General features: G+C 39.4%; 1 long non-coding RNA gene across 3 annotated transcripts in view; it reads right to left on the reverse strand.

Annotated features, from left to right (window-relative positions):
* Window positions 1-297: 297 nt before the first annotated feature.
* The window catches only part of LOC144291537 (uncharacterized), a 32,697-nt gene continuing 11,369 nt past the window's right edge, over window positions 298-21,625 (reverse strand). For all 3 annotated transcript variants that reach the window (XR_013358866.1, XR_013358865.1, XR_013358864.1), the window contains 2 exons: window positions 10,458-10,712; window positions 298-5,815 (listed from right to left, as the gene is read on the reverse strand). This is a non-coding gene — a long non-coding RNA (uncharacterized LOC144291537). The remainder of the gene's footprint in view (window positions 5,816-10,457; window positions 10,713-21,625) is intronic.

The following is a 21,625-nucleotide window of genomic DNA, read 5'->3' on the forward strand; positions in this document are numbered from 1 at the left end:
AGGATGAACCTCGTTTTTGGATTTTTTTTTTAATTTTTGTATTAAGATATGATTTACACATGTAAACATCTCCCTTTTTAGTTCCACGAGTTCTGACAAATGCATAGGCATGTAACCATGATCACCATCAAGCACAGAGCAGTTCTATTCCCCCAAATACTACCCCAAGCCCCAGGTAGTCAACCCAAACCCCTCACCCTCAGCCCCTGAAAACCACTATTTTCTGTTCCTGTAGATAGGTTTTGCGTGTCCTAGAAATGAAATCAAACAGTTTGTAGTCTTTTAAGTATGGTTTATTTCACTTAGCATAATACATTTGAGTTTCTTCCATGTTATTACTGTGGCAGTGCATTCCTGACACATTCCTAAGGAACATGGCATTTGTGAATATACCAGTTTGTTGATCTATTTGCCAGCTGAGGGACATTGGGTTGTTTCTAGCCTGGGGCAATTGTGAATGAAATGGCTATAAACTCACATTCTGTGTCAACACAAGTTTTTGTTTCATACAGATAAATAACTAGAAATGGGATTGCAGGGTCATATGTTAAATGTCTGTGTAACTTTATTAAAAAAACTGCTCAACTGTTTGCCAAAGTGACCATTTCATTTCACATTCTCACCAGCTATCTATGAATTCTAGTCTCTCCACAACCTCACCAATACTTGATATTGTCAGTTTTTCTGTCTCAGCCATCCTAATAAAGTATACAATGGCATCTCACTGTGGTTTTAATTTGCATTTCCCTAGAGACTACTAATGTTGAATATCATCTTTTAATGTGTTTCTTTGTCATCTATACATCTTTGGTGAAAGGTCTATTCAAATATTTTGTTCATTTTTCAAGAGTTATTTGTTTTCTTATTATGGAATTTTGAGTTTTTTTAAATACTCTGGATATGAGTCTCTTATCAAATATTTGAATTGCAAATATTTTCCCCTAGTCTGTTTAATAAATATCCTTAATATTGAATTGAAAAATGTCAATGAATTGAGATCTCACATACAAACAATAACAACAGCAATAACAACAACCACAACAGTTCTTTCAAAAAGAACTTACAAAATTTAAATCTACAAATGATGTAGCTATTTATATCTTTACCTCTTCAGATGAGTCAACGAGATCTTAGAATAACATAAAGAAAAAAATTGATCGTAGTAAATCTAAATTTCTACTTGGAAACTATTTAAATGTAGCACACAGGGGATTTGATCTAAGAGATATGCACATCCCCTAATCAGTTTTAAAAAAATTATCACTTAAATACTATTTTCTTTGAAAGAAAACCATAATAGAAAATATATATTACATGTTTTTTTGTTAAGCAATCAGACATTATTCTTTCAAATAATTTTTATCATAGTTATCAGTAATTATTACAATAGATATGTTTCTCTACCAAAACAAGTCTGGGGGATAAACTACTCAGTCCTGAAATCCTACTCCTCACTCTCACTGAAATCAGTCTGTTAAAAAGCATATTATAGGATTATGCAGTCAACTTTTTGTGTGTGGACATGTATAGGAGATCCTTTACTGTGAGGGCTGTGAACCTGAAGTTCCTAAGAAGATCTTCAGTTCTGTAATGAAATGTTTCATTGTTAATCCTTACTTGAAGGGAGGGTTTTACAGGAAGGGGAAGAATTTTATTACTGTTTCTACGAATGAGGTATTCTTACATTGAGTGAATACCTACTGGATCAAAAGATCCACATAGGCCATAAAATGATGCATTTTTCAGGCATATTTATTCTCAACCAATTAATAAGCATGTACTGTTTGCAGATATTATGGACATCACAGAGAACTACTAGAGATGGGAACAGAATTCCTTTTAGTTAAGGAGACCAGAAAATATCACAAAATTTTTAGCAACAACAGCATCGATGATTAGGGAAAGACCAAAGACAGAACAAAGGGAGTAGGTTGGTGAAAGGAAAGAGAGCTGGCAATAAAGACTCATTTCTACCTTACAGATTAGCTATTTCTCTATTAATTGTTGTCACTAGAATAATATTTGATGGCCCTTTTCAACAGTTCATTGGTGCAATGAGGTCCAGGTCTCATGACATGAAGTCATCTTCTTAAGACTGTTTTCACAACACATTCTGGCTCTAAGTGATGTAGAGATTCAGGAGAGGAATAAAACCAAAGACTAGGGGAGTCAGAGAAAATGCCACAGAGGAAGTGGGACATCACTGCATCTTGAACCATGGATAGATTTTGCTTAACAGGAGAGAGGGAAGAATGGTGTGAAGGAACCAAAAGGCAGTTTGTGGAATTTGTCAGTTTTTGGTCTCCAACATCTGATGCCCCTGCCCATCATAGAAGCCTATTTGCCAGGTATTTGATCTCCAAGCCTTCCTGACTACCACATAGCATAGGCTCTCCCAACTGGAATCACCTGTCCCGGTCTTGGACCAGCCAGCTGGTGCTGTGCTGGGGAGAAGCAGGGAGCAGATGGCATGACATGCATGTGGACTGTGCGTAGCCAAATCCTTGTTCCAGAAGTGGTCAAAGCAGAAGCTCAAGTAGCAGAATCTATGTCAGGCAGAGAGAGGTGGGGGGTGGGGAGTGTGGAGGCCAGTACTGTGGTTAGCAGTGCAGAAGTGTCATCGCTAGTTCTATTACACAGTGTGATTTGGGGCACTGTTCCTGGGTACGTGACCCCAGAGCCCAAAATCTTTCTGGAAACTCTATGAGCTATCCAGTATCTTTTTCATAAGTTCCTTCTATGCTTAAGTCAGCTAAAATCAACTGTGAGTAGTAATGCATATTATACTGTAAGGACCTCTTTATCAATTCTCATGTCCCTATATAAAAAGCATGTAAAGCATCAATTAGCATTCTATCCTCATTTTTTTTCAGCAGGTAGCACAGGGCAGGGGTCAAGGGCATGGCTCTGGAGTCTAGAGTCTGATGACTCTATGCTCAAACCCTAACTCCATGTGAAAGCACACCTATGGTGAAATCTGGGGCCCCCAGCAATCTGTATGACCACACCACACACTTTCATACCTTTCTTGACATTTCCAGTAAATAGGTGCTTGTTGAATATGCATTTAAGGATCCAAGATCTTTCCCATTCATAAGGGTCTTTAGGACCAAATATAGATTTTCTGCCTGTGAGTTATAGAACTATAAGATAATAAAGAACAAACTCAGTGACCTCCGATATGACCCATACTCCTAAGCTCATTAAAATACGGCCCAGGTTTAGCACTCGTTAGCACACTGCATTTCTTCTAATGGTATTTCACTTCTTGTTTGCTACTTAACTTTTCACCAGCTGCCTCACAAATAAACCTGTCTCCTAGAGGACAAAGACCGTCTGTATCTTCGTATCCTACAATATCCCCAACACAGAGCTGGGCATGTAGACGTTACACAATACATATTTCTTGAATGAAATAAAGCCTGTGGAAGTACCTCAATCACTGTGGAATAAACTGAGTTGCATTCACATGCTGAAAAAGTATTTATTCTTATACTTGTGCCACTTCAGACACCTTTCTTAGCCTAAATACACAAAAATAGAGACTCATTTTCTACCCATTGTGGTAGCCACACAATGGGATGTTTTGCAGCCATGCATAATTGCCCTTGTAAAAAGAAGGTAGCCACTTAGAAAGTGGTAAAGATACATCAATTTTTTAAAAACAATATAACAGCATGTGTGTATATGGATGAGCACTGCTAGAGAACACAGTGAGATGAAAGCTTAAGGTAAAATGATTGGAGGGGATCTTTTTCATTATTCAGATACTCTTTTCAGGTCTGAAAAAACATGGCAGCACCTTAAAAATAAGGATTTTGTGTATATTTCCTTTAATTCTACAACAGCAGGTGGTCAAATAAATAAAAATCAAGAGGAAAATGCATTTCTGAGGAAACTTTCTGTAAGGTAAGTAGAGTGCAGTAGATACTGTTTGTGTCCTAGCCATCTCCTATAGCCTTAATCTGCTCCAGACTGCCAACTAACAGCACCTGCCTTTCTTTGCCTAAGAGCTTCCCATCACTTCATGAGGCCACTTTGTTTGCATGTTTGGCTCCCAGAAATACTGGGGAATTAACACCTCCAGAAGCAGCCCTTTCCCCTGACTGTATAGATATCACTCAGGTGGAATAACCCTGGGATTTATGTTCTAAGTCATTCTTCCAGAGTCCCCAGGGATTAAGTTCCGATTGCCCAAAATGGTAAGTAGCTCAATAACGTACTCCCTAGTTTCGTTCCCTCCACTTCACTTCCCTACCCTCCTACAGAAGTGGCCTGGGATCCCCCTCCAAATAAACTGTCCTTGAATCCTGGTGGGTGGGAGGTTGCATGCAGGCTTTGCAAACTGCCAGGCCCTGGTCCCACTCCTGTCACTGGTGCTCACTAGCTGTGCAGCTTTGGGCAAATTCCTTGAACTCTCTAAGCCTCAGTTTTTTTCATATATTTATGGGAATGAGAATATTTATGTTGCAGCATTACTCTAGGAATGAAATTCCACGCAACAATGCATTTATCTTACTAGCACATGGTTCAAAAAATGATGCCCTCCTCTGTGTTTGAATGGTAGTGACAGCAACAGAAGCAGTGGCAGTAATAGTGTTCAGTAATGTGTAAATCAGTATTCCTTCAACTTTAATATGCATTAAAATCTCCTGGGATCTTGTTAAAAACAGGTTCTGAAAAAAATAAAATTAAATTAAAAATAAAAAAATAAAATAAAAACAGGTTCTGATTCAGAATCTGGGGTAAAGACTAAGATTTTGCTTTTCTAACAAACTCCCAACTAATACCAATGCTGCTGGTCCTCAGACCACACTAGGAGTAGCAGGAATTTAGGATACCATCTCCGACGGGACAGAGAATAAGGAAGAGAAATCATCTATATAAGGATTCACTCTATGACTGGTCTTTACTATATAGCTACACACCCACATACACACACACTCTTTCACATATTTTCAGAAGAGCAGAAAATTTTCCTTTTTTCAAAAAATGTATCATACATATAACCCTAAACCACTTAATTCTTAAAACTCCTTTGGGCAAGTAGGCATTCTCTCAATTCTTTCCACTTCTGGCACCAAATTCTGTCCCACTTATCCATTTCTATATAACAAATGACTTCAAAACTTACTGACTCAGAACAACCATTGTCACAATTTTATGGATCTACAACTTGGGCAGGGCTCTGCTGGGTGCTTCTTTTGTTTCACAAGGTATCAACGTAGGTAATTGTTGGTGCTTAACTAGGGCTGGTCTTGTCTGAAGGGTCCACAACAACTTCAACTCCATGTCCAGTACCTTGGCAGGGATGGCTGGAAGGCTGAACTCAGTAAAAATTGTCAACCAGAACATTGACGAGAGATCCCTCCAGGATGGTGGCCGCAGAGTGGTCACCTCTTGCTTGGCAGTTCAGAGTTCCAGAGCAGGTGTGGCAGGGAACAAAGGAGACCATCTGATCTTATATCAGTCAGCCTGGGAAGTCACACTGCATCATTTCTGACACACTCTATTCTTCAAAGTAGTTGTAAGTCCATCCAGATTCAAAGGGGATGGTACAGGCCCCCACCTCTCAATGAATTTGAACCTGTGTTTTTAAACAGCCATAGTTCTCCCTCTAGCCTCTAGGAGGCTAACATGCCTCCTGCATGAAAAAGCATATTCACTTCTTCCCAAATCCCTCTGTGATGGCATCAGGTTCTGGCTTCGGCTCAGGCTAGAAGTACAGGATCCTGTCACCAAAATCTGGTCCTTATCAAGGGCTTCCTATAGGCAACTCATTGATAAACCTTAAATCTTGTTTCCATGAGCTCAGCTGGAAGTCAAAAATTAATCCGTAAATTAAACTGAGAATGATATTTTGAGTAAGAAGATGGGAGAGACTAGAAAGAAGCATTTCAAGGAATGCTTTCAATTTACTTAAAATAACATATGAAATATTACAACAATAAAGCTCAAGGAGCTATGGTCTCTCCAGGCCTTGTCATGAATGAGGGACTGAGAAAAGCACAGTGCATCTCAAGCCACCAGGGGATCATTTCATGTTTCATTAAAGGCACATTCCTGAGCATCCTTCTTATTCCCAGGAACACACTCATCAGCTCACATTTACCCAGCACTTAAAGGTTCTGACCCGCTGTTGGAACTGTTATAGGGGATTGTTCAAATATGTTTAATCGAAACATGTCTACGTTCTCTCTCTCCTTCACTCAATGCCAGCGACAACCAACAAGTGAGGCAATTCTCATACTGTCCCTTAAAAGGGGAAATAGAAAACAGAGTTCTGAGGGAGGGGAGTGTTAACATTCCCTCAACGAAAATTATGAAAAGGCCACATTAGCAAACAAATTCATTAAATTGCAAATTAATGGGTCTCTGAATATAGCTGAGGCAAGAGAAAAAATGTTGGGAAATGGATGGGCCCTAGAAACTGCTTCAGGGCCTGCTTTCTGCCACCTTTACACTCTGAGCAAGATACCCTATTTATTGCTCAGTTTCTACAAAATGAGGACACTAGGGGGTACCTTCCAGAACTGTTGTAAAGATGAAATGAGGCTTAAAAACAGAATATATGTTAAAAATTCGGAATTGCTGAATAAAATGTCATTTGGTTTTGATGGCCTTCCATGAGTATTGGTTGAGCAAATACTTTCCTTATTTAACCTTGGATTTACTGTCAGGCCTCTGTTATTTCTATTAATACGTTTACAGTATGATCCATTAGTGATGTATATCACATTGTCATACAAGTGCATTAAGTGTAATATGTCAGAATTAAGGCAATCTGTCTCAGTGTGCTTCCTGTCATCACCTCCATCCAATTCAAACCCCATCACCTCTCCTCCAGATCACTGGCCTCCTTAGGAGTTTTTCCAACATGTGTTTCATCAGACTAAAATTGATCCACATTGCCAAAAATTAATAAAATTAAGTACCAGTTCCTTATTCTGGCATTCCAAGTCTTCCAAATATGTCCCCAAAATACCTTTCCAGCATTATTCCTCAGAAAATCTCTAGATATTACCTATACCCTAATGAAATTCATCATTTTGCTTTTCCTAAGATGTGTTCTGCATCATTTGCTCCTTGCCTGAGCTGTCTGCTCCACTTGAAAACCTTTGCACCAATCCAATCATTCTTTAAGACAAGTTTCAAACTCGCAAAAAATAAAATGAAGCATGTCAATAATGAAAGCACAGTGCATAGAAAGTCACAAGAACTTATGTGATGTGCCAGGCAAGACCACAACTTACAGACACCTATAGAACTGGAAAGATAATGTCAGCCTCTGTTATAGCAGAAGTTTGCATCGTTCCTGGCATAAGAATTTTGGAAAAACTCCTCACCCTTGGAACATTACTATACTGAACAAGTAGACAGTACCCAAAAATCTGTCAACTATGACAATAGCGAGCTGTCTTTTATGTACAGTTCTCATCACATAAGCTCAACCTAAATGGTGCCAAAACAATCCATCATTTTGTTTTATTTGGTATTTTAATGCAAAACAGGTCTCCCAAAAATCTATCCAAAAGTTGTATTTTCCAGACCTTTAACAAAGAAACTTCTTAGTTGTTTTGTTTTGTTTTGATTTCTTCTGAAACATTGGTAAAGCAATTGCAAGCACATATTATCTTGTGTTTTTTATCTGCACGGGGACTTTTTAAAAAATTTAAAACCTTCTAGTTTCATAAAGTTTGGGCAAAGGATCCATAGGCAAGAAAAAGAAAAGTTAAATTAGATTTTAAACCATCTGTTACTCGCAAAGAAATCGCCATATATTGCCCAAGACAGATTTATTTCAGAAAGCTTTCATTGGCGCTAACCATTTAAAAGTATGCAAGCTCCGAGTGGTGAAGTCAATGTGTAAAGTACAAGGCCATAAAAGTAACCCTCAAACAGAGGCTACATGAGGAAGGGCCATCCTCTGAGATTAAGTAGCCAAAAATCCACACAAGATGGTTGGAATGAGTGATCCAAGGCTGAGCCACTCAACTGCTGAGGAAGCAAAAGGAGTCCCAGCAAGGACTACTACAATTTCATGTCCATAAAACTTGCCAGGAGTGACAAGACAACAACCGCAGCCTTTCTCAGAAAAATAAATAATCTTTTTTTTCCCTTCTTAGGGTAGCTATGACATACCAAATATTGACAGGCTCTGGTTAGAAAGATGATTTCCCAAAAGCAAGCCATCCTGTGATGTGATATGCAGATAATCTGCCACCAACATTAAGGGGTCTCACCCTACATCATCATGGAAGATCACCCAGTGCATACTGACTACCTGTTACGTACAGTGCCTTACAAAGATTAAGGCAAGACAAGGCAAAGAAGTCAAGCTTTATTCAGCACCTCGTACCAGGTACGCAGCCCCAAGTATGCTCACACCGACCTCACTCAGTGCCCATGAAACCCTTGAGTTAGGTATTATTATTCATATGTCTACAGATGAAGAAACTGAAGTCAGAGCCATTAAGCAGTTTGCCAGGTCACAGACACAAATTACGGTCATAAATGTCGCAGTTTGAACCTGGGCCTCTCTGCCCCAAAGTGCGTGCCCCCTGCAGGGTATCCGAAAAGCCCAACTTATTCCCTCAAGGAATGTGTCATCTGGTGACTCTGGAAGCTTTGAGAATCATAACACGTAAGGTGTATTAGAATGAAACAGTTTGGTGGTGAAATGATATAAGCAGAAGAACGGTATCTTAAATATAATGGAAGGAGAAAAAGAAAAAAGAAGGAAATTAGTAGTGTTTTGCTGACACTGTCCAACAAAGAGAGTGGCCCTCTCAAACATCACCCAGGGCTAATTAAAATAGATGGCCTACTTGGCAAGTAATTCTTTTTAGTGGAGAAAAATGATTCTAGAAAGTAGCATAGCTGGAAGAAAATAGACTTTTAAAACAATCCATTGAAATTTATTCAAACCACATTCACTGTGTTTCTAAGTCACATCCTCAAAGAGGAATGCCCTGGCCAGCAAACCCAAACATCTAATTCATCAAAAAGTTAGATTTTGCATTGTAAATTCATAAATTGGCCTGTTAAAAAAGTAATGTCCGATTCTTTAAAAATTATAAAAGACTCATGCTCCTGCTCCATCATCTCTGGATGAAGTAATAAAATCAAATATCCAATTCTATTCAATACTGACCCTCACCAAGGCTCAGGACTATAGCTGCCTCCACCAGACAAAGGGCCAGCATTGACTTTCATGCTTCCCTTAGCATTTTCAAGGTACTCCATGGAATCTAATTCTCCTCCTGGTTACAGGAACACCCAAAAGGAAAAAAATCATTTTCTACTTAATATCTTAAGAAACCTGAGAAATACATATGCTTTGCAACACTCTCAGTGAGGGAATAAGTACTAGGAGATCTTAAGGTTGTGATTTATTTTTTTTAAGTTTATTCATTTATTTGTTTAGTAATCTCTATACTCAACATGGTCCTCGAACTCACAACCCTGAAATCAAGAGTTGCATGCTCCTCCAACTGAGCCAGTCAGACTCCCAGGTTGTGATTTAAATCAGTATATTCTAATTTTCTTTTCCAATAGAGTACATTTATCTGCCTGTAGCACTTTTATGTAATTGCAATTCCCTCTTAGTTTCACACTGGTAAGAGCTTGGATCCATTAATGCTAAGGATGGCTGCTGACTATATCTTTAAATTACAGAGGTTGAACCATATGACGTAGCCATTAGTTAACCATTTTTACATATAAAAAGAACAATTTCATAGATACCAATGAACGAACAAGTGAATATAATGAAAAATTCCAAGTTTCTGGTGTGCTAAGGCATCTCTAAGCAGAACCTTTCCTTCCTCTAGGGGCTTTCAGTGTTTCTCTACAAGCTGCCTCTAGGTGCCTTTCAACCCCACAGACATCACATGTCAATCCCCTAACTGCCATGGGAAGTTTTGTTTCGGAGAAACCATAAAGCAGAAAAATCCAGGCTTCTTTCAGGGGATAATGCCAAAACCATAGGAAATAATGAGGAAAAAAAAATGGGACCTTTTAACTTGTGAAGGCAATAAAAACGTGTTCCAAAGTGTAAACAGTTTAAGACACTATAATACCTGCTCCTCTACCTCAGCAAAGAAGTTTGTTCCATCTCTGCTGAAGAAAATCTCTGTGAAGACATTATAGGTGATTTAGCTCCCAAACTAGTTTGGTCCTGTATGATCTGCACCCAATTGTCTTTATGGACTTCCATAAAGTGAAAGCTTCAAAGACGCTTCACCTAGGTCCCCAGGCTGGGCTGGCACTGGGGCCAATGAAAGCAATCCCTGATCCCTTAATTCGCAGGGCTGAGGCGGCTCCCCAGTCTCCCCTTTCTGCTGCCCCTCCCCGCCTTGCTGGGAAGTGTAAATGGAAGGATTTGGTTTGATCCCCCAGGAGGCAGAGTACAAAAACACCGTATGAAAATAAAGTATACAGGATAACATGCTCACTCTCTGGGGGTGTCAATGTTTACAGTGCACACTTGCTGCAGATCCTGCTCTTCCTCTTCGGGCCAGCATCCAATGGTCCTGATTAAGGTCACCTAGGCCTTCTTTTCTCAATCGCACAGAAACAACTCATCTTGACAAGGGTATACATGTGGGGATGCGGGTGTACGTAGACAGACATGCTCAGGAGAACGTGTGCGAGTAATCCTTTTTCTCTAGACCACACCCATTCTGGCCAGGATCATGATGGTTTAGTTACTGTTCATAGAAAAGACAACAACAAAGAAGGTAAGAGGTCTGGTCTTTCTCCAAATGAAGGAATGATCATCAGTGACCACTAACATCACAAAAGGTATACAATAGTTATTGGTCTTAATCTTTTGAGTTATTCTTGCTTTAAAAAATATATATTGATAATGACAATCTAGACTGAATTAGACCAATCTCTAAATCTACCAATTTGTAGAAAACAGAAAGGGACAAAGGAACAAAAAATAGAGTGCACAGGTCCAGCTCTATATAAGTGTAGATTTGATGGTGAAAGCATTTGGAAGTTCTTTTTAACCTCTGGACAAACAAAATGCCCAGCACTTGGCTCCATCTAAAACATCTCTGCCATGTGGGCATTTCCTCACTGCCTCTAGAGGTATCTCACATTTGGGAAGACTTAAAGCCACCCCTGTATTTCTTCTTCTCGTTAAGCAAAAGCCTGCCTCTCTTTGTGCCAGGCATGTCATAGGGAGTGTGGTTAGTCTGGCAATTGCACTTCCCAGAATTCCCTTCCCCCTAAGATTTTGGGTTAGAGTTGCCAGAGGATGATCATGGGCAAGATTTCGAGAGGCAGAGTGAAGTCTTCAGCAAGATGTGGTGGCAGAAAGACATAGAAGAGCCTAGAAGGTCCCTGGTGATCTCACTCTCCTCTACTACACATTTAGCGTTTCTTCCCAGTTGTGAGCCCCATTGGCCAACAGTGTCCCACAACCAGTCACTCAGTCACACATCTTCTGCAGCTATCCAGAGGCAACAGCTTCCCAAAGACAGTCCACCAGCTCTCCCTTTACAGTCCCGCTTCAGCAGATCCATGGGCTTGTCTTCTCAGATCTCCTGGCAAGCTCTGACTTGCCCAGCTTGGTCACTGCTTCACTCATTTCTTAAAGGAATGACTCCTTCTCTGATCCTCCAACTCCCTTTTCTGGACCTTCCTTCCCCTGATCCTCCCACAATTGTGTAAAGTTTAATTCCTATAATAAATACCTCAGCCCACACTCAAACTGGCACCGCTTCCTGGTGGAAGCCTGTATGATACAGCTTTATCATCTGCTGGACCTGGTTCTGCTTCCCAGAGCCTTCCACGATTGACAATTCTAATCCTGCTACAGGAGAGCCTGCTGATGTCTGGAGGGTTGCCATGATTTTTCACTGCAGACCTCATTCCTTCTGGCTATTATACCTAGCACCTCAGTGTTTCTGCTGGGACACAGTTTCAACCCCTCTCACTTCAGGTCACTCCCCTAAGAAGACTGCATGAGGCATTTAATCAGTGTCTTTTGTTTAATTGGAACTCCTTTATTCCAGCTTCTTGAATCATTATTCCTGGTGCTTTATTCTACACATTCAGTGTTTCTTCCATTTAGTCACATCTGACTAGTATGCTTTCATGTCTTTACTTAAACCCACTGATCCACAGGAAGGGATCAAGGACAAAGTGTTGCTGATACAGTTTTCTCTTAAGAAGTCTCTTTTGGATATGACTCTCAAGTCCAAGTTTTCATATGACCTGAGGTAAATCAATACCTGATCTAGGAGACTTGGTCACATCAGATAGTACAAAGGTTAAACAGAGATATGCCACAGTGGCTTTAAATCTAGAAGAATAGTGCATCATTGAAAATAGGGACAGTTGGCACCTGGATGGCTCAGTGGTTGAGTGTCTGTCTTTGGCCCAGCTTGTGATCCTGGGTCTTGGGATCGAGTCCCACCTCAGGCTCCCCACAAGAAAGCCAGCTTCTCCCTCTGCCTCTGTCTCTGCCTCTCTCTGTGCATCCCTTATGAATAAATAAATAAAATCTTTAAAAAAAATAGGGACAGATGGGGCACTTGGGTGGTTCAGTTAGTTAAGCCTCTGACTCTTGATTTCTGCTCAGGTCATGATCTTCAGGTCCTGGGATCAAGCCCCATGACCAGCTCTGTACATAGTGGGGAGTCTGCTTAAGGATTCTCTCTCACCTTCCGCCCCTCCCCCCACCACAAGCTCACACATACACACATGCACTCTCTAACAAATAAATCTTAAAAGAAACAAAAACAAAAACAAAAACAAAAAAACAGGGCAGCCCAGGTGGCTCAGTGGTTTAGTGCCACCTCTGGCCCAGGGCCTGATCCTGGAGACCGGGGATCAAGTCCCATGTCAGGCTCCCTGCATGGAGCCTGCTTCTCCCTCTGCCTGCGTCTCTGCCTCTCTCTCTCTCCTCTCTGTGCATTCTCATGAATAAATAAATAAAATCTTTTAAAAAAAAAATTACTTACAGAGGAGGAGGAGACAGCAATGGACACCTGACTTCTCTGAATACACGTTGTTTTACATGACTTTAAAACAAAATTAAGGGACGCCTGGGTGGCTCAGCAGTTGAGCATCTGCCTTCAGCTCAGGTCATGATCCTGGAGCTCCAGGATGGAGTCCCATATTGGGCTCCCCGCACAGAGCCTGCTTCTCCTTCTGCCTGTGTCTCTGCCTCTCTCTCTGTGTCTCTCATGAATAAATAAATGAAATCTCTAAAAATAATAAAATAAAAAATAATGATAAAAATAAAATAATAAAATAAAACAAAATTAAATAAAATAAAATTTAAGATATGTACAACTCTAAAGCAAAATGAAACAAATTTAACTACCTAGGAAGTTGGTAGATTGTACAGAGCTGGCTTCTACTGACTAAAAGTCAATAGTTTTACAACCCTAGGGATATATACTCTAAAGATGAAAAGGTGGAAAATAAATTTAAACTATTTTTGATAATCATGCTTTAATAATAATTTATATTGTTATTCTGATTTATATATAAATTTATAAAGACAAAACAAATAAGGATCAGTAAGAACCCATTATTTAGTTTCTCTTTAAAAAAGAAATAAAAAGAGGAAAGAGAAAAGGTGGGAAGGGGAGAGAGGAAGAAATAAGGGAGGGAGAGAGGGAACCATCAATTCAATAGCAATAAGCACCCCTCACATCCAGGTTGTAGTCTCCAAACAATACCATTTCCCATAGAAGAATGTCGGTTTCTTGAAAAAAATGCCCAGTTCTAGGTTTAGGGATAGAAATACACAAGATGAACCTAGAACATTTTGTCATCCAGCAAATAAGAAAGCTATTGATAATGATTGAAGGACTCATAAGCCAAACATGAAGAGGCTCCCACTGGCCAAAATAGGACAATTTGAGCATTGATAAGAAAATGCATGAAATAAAGAGGAAATATGTTTAAGCATCCATAAGTTCATTATAATACTTTCAGCAAATGAAATAACCAAGTCTGGCTGATGTTAAGAAACCAACCCATTGAAACTAATTTAAAAAAAAAAAAAAAAAAAGGGTTAGAGGTGGTTGTGAATATAGCATCTATCTGGCCTTCCCTATGCAAATTATACAACATGATAATCAAATAGTTGGTATACGGATAGTATCCTGGCAAGTAAACTAATAAGAAATAATAGAATTAGAATATCATAAATCTAGACAATGGTTTTCAAAGCTGCCAATGTCAAAAAAAAAAAAAAAAAAAGACCACAGGTACTATGTTCACCTTATTAAAAAAAAAAAGTGTATTTTTTAAGCCATTATTTGTTTAGCAATACTTACTGAAATATTTATGGATGATATGATAGGACTTCTATGCTTTCTTAAAAGTAATCTAGGAAGGGGGCTGAGACTGATATGTAGGCAGAGATACATGTGGAACAAAATTGGCGATAACTTCATGATTGTTGTAGCTGGGAGATGGTAAAGGGAGTTTCCATTATTCTCTCTACTTCTGGAATGTTTGAAATTTTCAATAAAAAGATTTTGTTAATTGATGTTTTGAAGCCAAATTCCCAGTGTTTGAATCCCAATTCAACTACTTAATAGCAACGTAATCTTTGGCAAACTAGAGCAAGGTGTGTAATCTCTCTGCAACTTGGCTTCCCTATCTGTAAAATAGGAACCACACAAACGTTGCCATCTCAATGGGTTGTTGGGAGAATTAAATGAGGCAATATGTGTAAAGTACCTAGAATAATTCTTGATATACAGTAAATGCTTAAATGGGCCCACAAAACTGGATGAAGCCTTGGCTTAGAGCTTCTGGGTCTTCAAACCCTTAAGATTGGCTCATAAGAAATTATTATTCTTTACTCTTAGTGAGGAATATAACATAAATGCAACAATCTCCTTACTCCTCACACAGTAGCTAAGTTGACAACAAAGATTGACTAATCTTTCTCGTTTTCACTATTCTGATACTCCATCTGGTGCTCCCAAAGCAGAGGCTTAACACCACATCTTTATGTCAACTCCCCAAGGGACTGCTCTCTCTTCTCTCCCATGGGCTACCTCCAGGGCCAGCCCAGAAGTCCTCCCTGAGACCTCTAGTGGTAGTGTAGTTCCGGAGAAAATGGAGTGGAGTCAAAACCCCTGGATCTTCATTTGTCTGTGCCCCTGAATAGCTGTCACACCTTGGAATAATGGCTTGATCTTTCCAGAATTTGAGTAACAAAATACTGCCATCATCTTTGGAACTCTTGTCTTAAAATTCCCTTTGGAAACTATTAGAAAATTCTTTTGAGCACCTCTTTCTTGCTAATAGCAAGTCTCCAGCCTTTGGGGGTAAAATCATAATCATATACAGACAAGATCATTTGAATGAGGTAGACAATAAAGCTGTCTTTGGCTTAAAAACCAGACGTAACTATTAAATTTCTTTTAGGAATTATACACTGACTTTTTAAAAATCCCCCTCCCCCACTCTCAGAAAGGCAGGGACAGAATTCTCAGATTAAAGATAAATAGCTTCTTCACGTCTGCCTTAAAAAACATTCCTGGGGCGGGGGGGTGTTTGCTAATTATTTCTTTAAACCAAATTCATTTCTTTTAAACCTCGTCTTAAACAGAATCATAGTCATAACATCTACAAAGTACTTGGGTGTGTGAGTTTTATCTTTTGTGCAGATTTAGTCATAGAGGTAAGTTTGCAGACAAAAATCATCAAATTCATTTTTCAGTTAAACAACTTAAAGAAACTCAATACGCACAGGAACCAGATCAGTTGTGTTTCATCCTCTGTAAAATGGGGCTAACAGCAATGTGTCTGCCTCATAGGGTTGTCTTAAGGATTAAATGAGTAAATATATGTTAGGTATTTGGACAAAGTAGCTCATAATAAAATCTAGAAGTCTTTAGCTACTAACACCCTTATTAACAGTTAAGGTTCCAGTTTTCGAAAATTGCATGTCTCTCATTTAGTTTCGTTTTTCATTCATCCCACTTATCACAAACTCCGATTCCTATCCCTGAACACATACATATATCTGAGGATTTGAAAGGCTCTTCAAGTTGCTTTCCACGTTTGAGTGGACATTTTGATCTACATAGACAAGCTTATATGGAAATAAATTACACCTATCGTTCAGCAAAAATTGACTGCATGCCAATTATAACCAAGTCGATGCACTAGGAACTGTGGAAATACAAGAAAGGAAAAGGCACCAGCCTCATCACGAGGAGTTTCCCAGTTGAAGAGAAAAATGACATATGAGGTTGGATGACTGCCTAAGGAAGTACACCCTGAGTGCTAAGTGATCAGGCTAGTGAAGGTAATGACAAGACAGACCCAGTGTAAGATCAGGCAGAGATGTCCCTGGGCACCAGAATACATCAAAATTATTTCCAGGAAGATAGGCTTGAGACATGGCTGAGACATTGGGTAGGATTCAGAAGAGAGCAAAACAGGAGAAGGGCATGAACGAAGGAAGGAGAGATTTTGACACTGATGAGAGCAGAAACCCGTATAAATAAATAGTGGAAGAGAAAGTTAGCAAAGACATCGGATGCTGCAACAGTCTTGAGAATTTCAACTTTTATAAGTGACACAAAGGTAATAGGGTTTTTGAACAAAGCTTTGATATGAGGAAAGTGGAATTTTAAGAAGATTTCTAGCTTTGGGGTCCATAGAGCCTGCTATGGATGAAGTATTTGCAGATATGGGCGTTTGTGATTCCCTTCGCTCCCTTTTTCAAGAATTTTGTGGTCCATTTGCCTGTGTTTACAACACCTTTGGTTCACATAATCCCTCAGATTTGAGTTCACCTTTTCAAAAGAGGAGAAGATGGAGGTAGCAGGCATGTAATTTGCCAAAAACTAAATCCATCTTGTACTCAGACCACGTGGCCAAGTGATCCTTAAAATTGAGTACCCATAGCTCCTCAGGCTCTGAAGCCTCTAGAAGAGACACATCCAACCAAATGCTGTCTCTCTTCCTTCCTAGAGAGTTAAGAAATAAAGAAATACTGCTTTATTTCTTTTTCCCTTACAGTAAAAACATTTTTTCTGATTATACAAACAATATTTTTTCTGATTATATAAACAAGACATGATTGTTATCAAAAATTCAAATATATCCAAGTATAAAGGAAGAAATCATCTGAAGTCCCTGAGACAACCACCATTAATATTTAGAGTCACTTTTTAAGCACTTCATCACGTGCACATTCATACGCGCATGTATTCCGTAATTTTAATCATGGTATTGGTAATGCCTTGGTAATGTGAATATCTTATTACTTAGACATTTTGTTTTCTTTCAGCTTTCCCTTCTCCTCTTTCCCACACCCTAATCCTGCTCTTCCCACACCCAGCTTTATATACCTAGTATATATATTCCGTAATTTTATGCTTTTATAAACATATTAAACATATATAGGAATTTTATTATTGTTAGATTTATAAACATAGTATCCATTACACATACTTCTTTGTATCATAATTTGTCCACTAAACAGTGCATGGTGGAACTTCCTCCAAGTTAAGTGATATCTAATTCATTTTCTTTAATAGTTCATGAAATAAGAATAATTCATATTTATGGAGTACTTCCTAGGTACCAGGGACTGTTCCCATGTAAGTTGCCTGTGTTACTTCTCACAAAAACCTTACAAGATTGGTATTGCTGTTGTCCTCATTTTATTTTTATTTTTTTTATTTATTTTTGTTGTTGTTGTTGTCCTCATTTCATTCATAAGAAAACTGAGTCATAGAAACAACACCTTTCCCAAGGCTCTTCATGATACATTTAAGATCTACATAGGGATTAAAGCCCAGGCAGCCTGATGGTACAGCTATGCCATTAACTTTTTTTTTTTTTAAGATTTTATTTATTTATTCATGAGAGACACAGAGAGAGAGGCAGAGATACAGGCAGAGGGAGAAGCAGGCTCCATGCAGGGAGCCTGATGTGGGACTGGATCCTGGGATTCCAGGGTCACACCCTGGGCTGAAGGCGGCGCTAAACTGCTGAGCCACTGGGGCTGCCCTAGATAGTTTTTTTTTTTAATATGATACAGATCTCCAAGCGTGAGACTGCTGGGTTGAAGGATACGTTGTCATTCTCTTTAAATTTTAATACATGTTGCTGCTTCGCTTCCCAAAAGGTATACTTTCAATAATTCTAATTTCTGCCAATAGTGCATATTTTATTAATTTTTTTAAAGATTCATTTATTCATGAGAGAGGCAGAGACACAGGCAGAGGGAGAAGCAGGCTCCATGCAGGGAGCCCGACGCGGGACTCGATCCAGGGTCTTCAGGATCTCACCCTGGGCTGAAGGCGGCACTCAACCGCTGAGCCACCCGGGCTGCCCAATAATGCAGCTTTTAAAAATAAACTTTTCTTATCTTCCTTTTTAACTCACTAGAAGAACTTTAAAAATGTTTTCTTTCTCTGCTAACTATATTGAGCTATTTCAAATTCAGACTATATAAATGTCTATCAGTTGTAAACATAAAAAATTATATCACCTTGGGTATTGTTTAAACATATATAAATTAATCCAATGGAATTGATAATCTGCATCTCAACATGCAAAGGAAACATGCGCATGTTGGTGAGGTGGGTGTAGATAGAGACTATCTTGCCTACTAGCGTTCTTAATACAGATAGCAGAAGAGTTAACATTTTTAGGAAAGAGTTAAACACAACCGAGTTTTTAAAGATCACAAGAAAGCAGGCCTAACAGACTGAAAAGAGACTTCTATTAAGAAAAATCTTGATTAACATTAAAAAGCAATCCTTGAGGGGCTGAGGTATTTTCAGGAGTAGCAATCAAAAGAATACCACTAAATCTACCATCCATAGCACATGGAGCTGGACTTTGCCCCCCACCCCCACATCCCTGTTCCTTATTTATAGGCCTGCCTAGTTATCACAAGTGCTGGGGACCATCATTATTTAGAGGACTCATACATATGCAACAGGTATTTCATGGGAGAAAATGCAACTGAGTAATTCCCAACCACCCTAAGATCCAGAAAGGAGGAGAACCTGTCTTACTGGCTCTCTCACGAGTCCCAGGACCCCTTCTACCGTTCCAAGGAAAAGTGGGCAGCACTCAGATACTGCAAAGCGCCCCGCCAAATCAGAGCGCTACCCAGATCTAACCTCTCACTTTAAAGGACTGCACACTTTATGTGTGCAGGAAAGCAGGGTTTTATTTTAACCATGTTTCACAAGCAAAAGCAATGGAAAGAATTCCACGCCTAATCTTTTTTTTTTTTCCTTCCCTTGAAATTTGATCATATTCCTAACTTTAGCCATACTGCCCGGTTTCCTTTCCTTAATGGAGTGAAATTTATGTCTGTGATTAGAGAATTGGCTTGGGAAAACCATTTGAGTTTTATAAGTTATATGTTTTAACAATAATAGATATGAGAACCCTGGAAGAAAACCAGTGTGTTTTGGATGTTAATTCAGACATCATAATGACTTGCTATTTCAATCCACGGTTAGTAGGTAATGGTGGTATTAGACATATTTGAGGGGGGGGGGAAGAGTTGAGTCGAAAGTTTTCACAAGGATAGCATAGTGATAAATTTAAAATTACAGCCTAGATGTGTAGCTTTCCGGCTGAGATGTCTGGGATTATTTTGAAAATAAAGAATAAGGTGACATGCGTTTAAAGAGTGGCTTTTCTGGAAGAGCATTTACTACATGCATGACCCTTGAACTCTAACATTCATAGACACGGGAAAAAAGGGATCAGATGTTCCTTGCTTTCTACAATAGATGTGTTCCTTAACTGAACTACATTTTTCAGTGTATCAGGGAGACCCAGTATAAATGAGATGAAGTGATCAGCCCTTGAGGGGAGAAGGAGGAAATCCAAGAAATGCCCTTCACCCAACCACAAACAGGCCCCACAAACAGGCCACATTCTCCCGGTGGAGGATGAGGAGGGAGGCACTGCAGGAGCTCCGTCCTCACAGCTGCACAAATCCGGATGGCGGTACCCTTAGAGCAAGTTACATAACATTTCTGAACATCATCTGCAAAATGGGGTGTTATCAGTACCTCACTTCAGAGGGTGTTGGGAGAATTAAATGAAATAATGTCTGTAAAACAGAGAAGACACTCATTACGTTTTAGTTCCTTCCTCCTTCCCACCCAGTTGTTATGCTGGCTTCGGAATAATTGAATTGGAAGAAAGGATTCCAAAAGAAAAGAGGAGGCGGGTATGGGGGTGGAAAGGAAGAGCTGCTTGGGAGTGGTCTGTACTTAATTGGCAGAACAACCTCAATTAAAGAACCAAAGAAACACCACCCATACCTGACGCATAACCTATAGCCAACCTTCTCTTGCAGTGAGGAATTCTTGTGCAATACGAGTAATTGCCTCCTAATGCATTTAATTTCTAAGGTTTTCTAATCAAGGCATTCCCATTTACTTTTTTTTTTTTTTTTTCCCATTTACTTATGTAGCCATTCCGTAGCTTAGAGATGCTATAAATATACTGTTTATGCCATTCATTTCAATACTGGTCATCTAATTGCCACAGGGCCTCTGACAGTGCTTGTCCCAAAATGAGTAATAAAAATAATTTTAACAGCCTGATAACCTAGGCAATCTTTTCCAGGATATCCCAAGCACAGTGAAAATGAAAAATCAAATCAGGGATGCCTGCCTGGGTGGTTCAGCGGTTGAGCATCTGCCTTTGGCCCAAGGCATGATCCTAGGATCTGGGATCGAATCCCATATCAGGCTCCTTGCAAGGCTCCTGTCTGTGCCTCTCTCTCTCTCTCACTGTGTCTCTCATGAATAAATAAATAAAAACTCTTTGGAAAAAAAGAAAAAAAAATGAAATCAATGACCCTGGAAGTTTTAAACAAATTCTCAAATTCTTAAAAATCACTGTAGCATGTAACATCCACCGTGGCATGTAGGAAAGCACCTTCGAGAAGCCTAAGGAACTCTTTCAGCTTCTTCATAAGTTAATGAGGATAAAAATAAACGATTACAAATTCTATATACAATGTTTTCTTGGCTAAGAGCTTTCATTTTCTTAGATCGTCACTGGTCATTTCCATCAAACTGACTCCTGTACAGCATTTCCTCACAAGGAACCAAAAGACCACTCGACAGGACTTATGGGCCGTATCACCTGAGATATGTGAAGAACAACAGAATCTTAGTGATGTAGTTGGGCACTTCATTCCCTGGCAAGAGGCCTGCTTCCACGCACAAGATAAAATTTCAGAGCTTTCGGCCTGACGGAGATACAAATTATACATATTGAGGGCTTTTAGGATGTCTCATGAGTAGATGAAACTGGTGATGTTATCTCCATAAATGCCAAAGGCCTAACATTACAGATAGAGGAGGCACGAAGCGGTTTATCACATGCCCCGATCACTAGCACATGCAGGAACTGAGAGGAAGCAGAACACGTGCTTTAAATCAACTTTAAAGCTAGTGTCTCCTGCAGGTGCCTGTCTTCTTTTAAACAGAGATGTGTCATAGTCAGGTACATGTTGGGAAATCCCTGGCCCTCCTTATGGGAGCTGTTGGATGCTGAGAAAGCGGTCCTTGCTTCACTCAAGAATACATTACCCAATCTCATTACACCACGGTATGAGAAGTCACTGAGCAAG

Source organism: Canis aureus, chromosome 20, assembly GCF_053574225.1.
Source record: "Canis aureus isolate CA01 chromosome 20, VMU_Caureus_v.1.0, whole genome shotgun sequence".
Taxonomy (NCBI): Eukaryota; Metazoa; Chordata; class Mammalia; order Carnivora; family Canidae; genus Canis; species Canis aureus.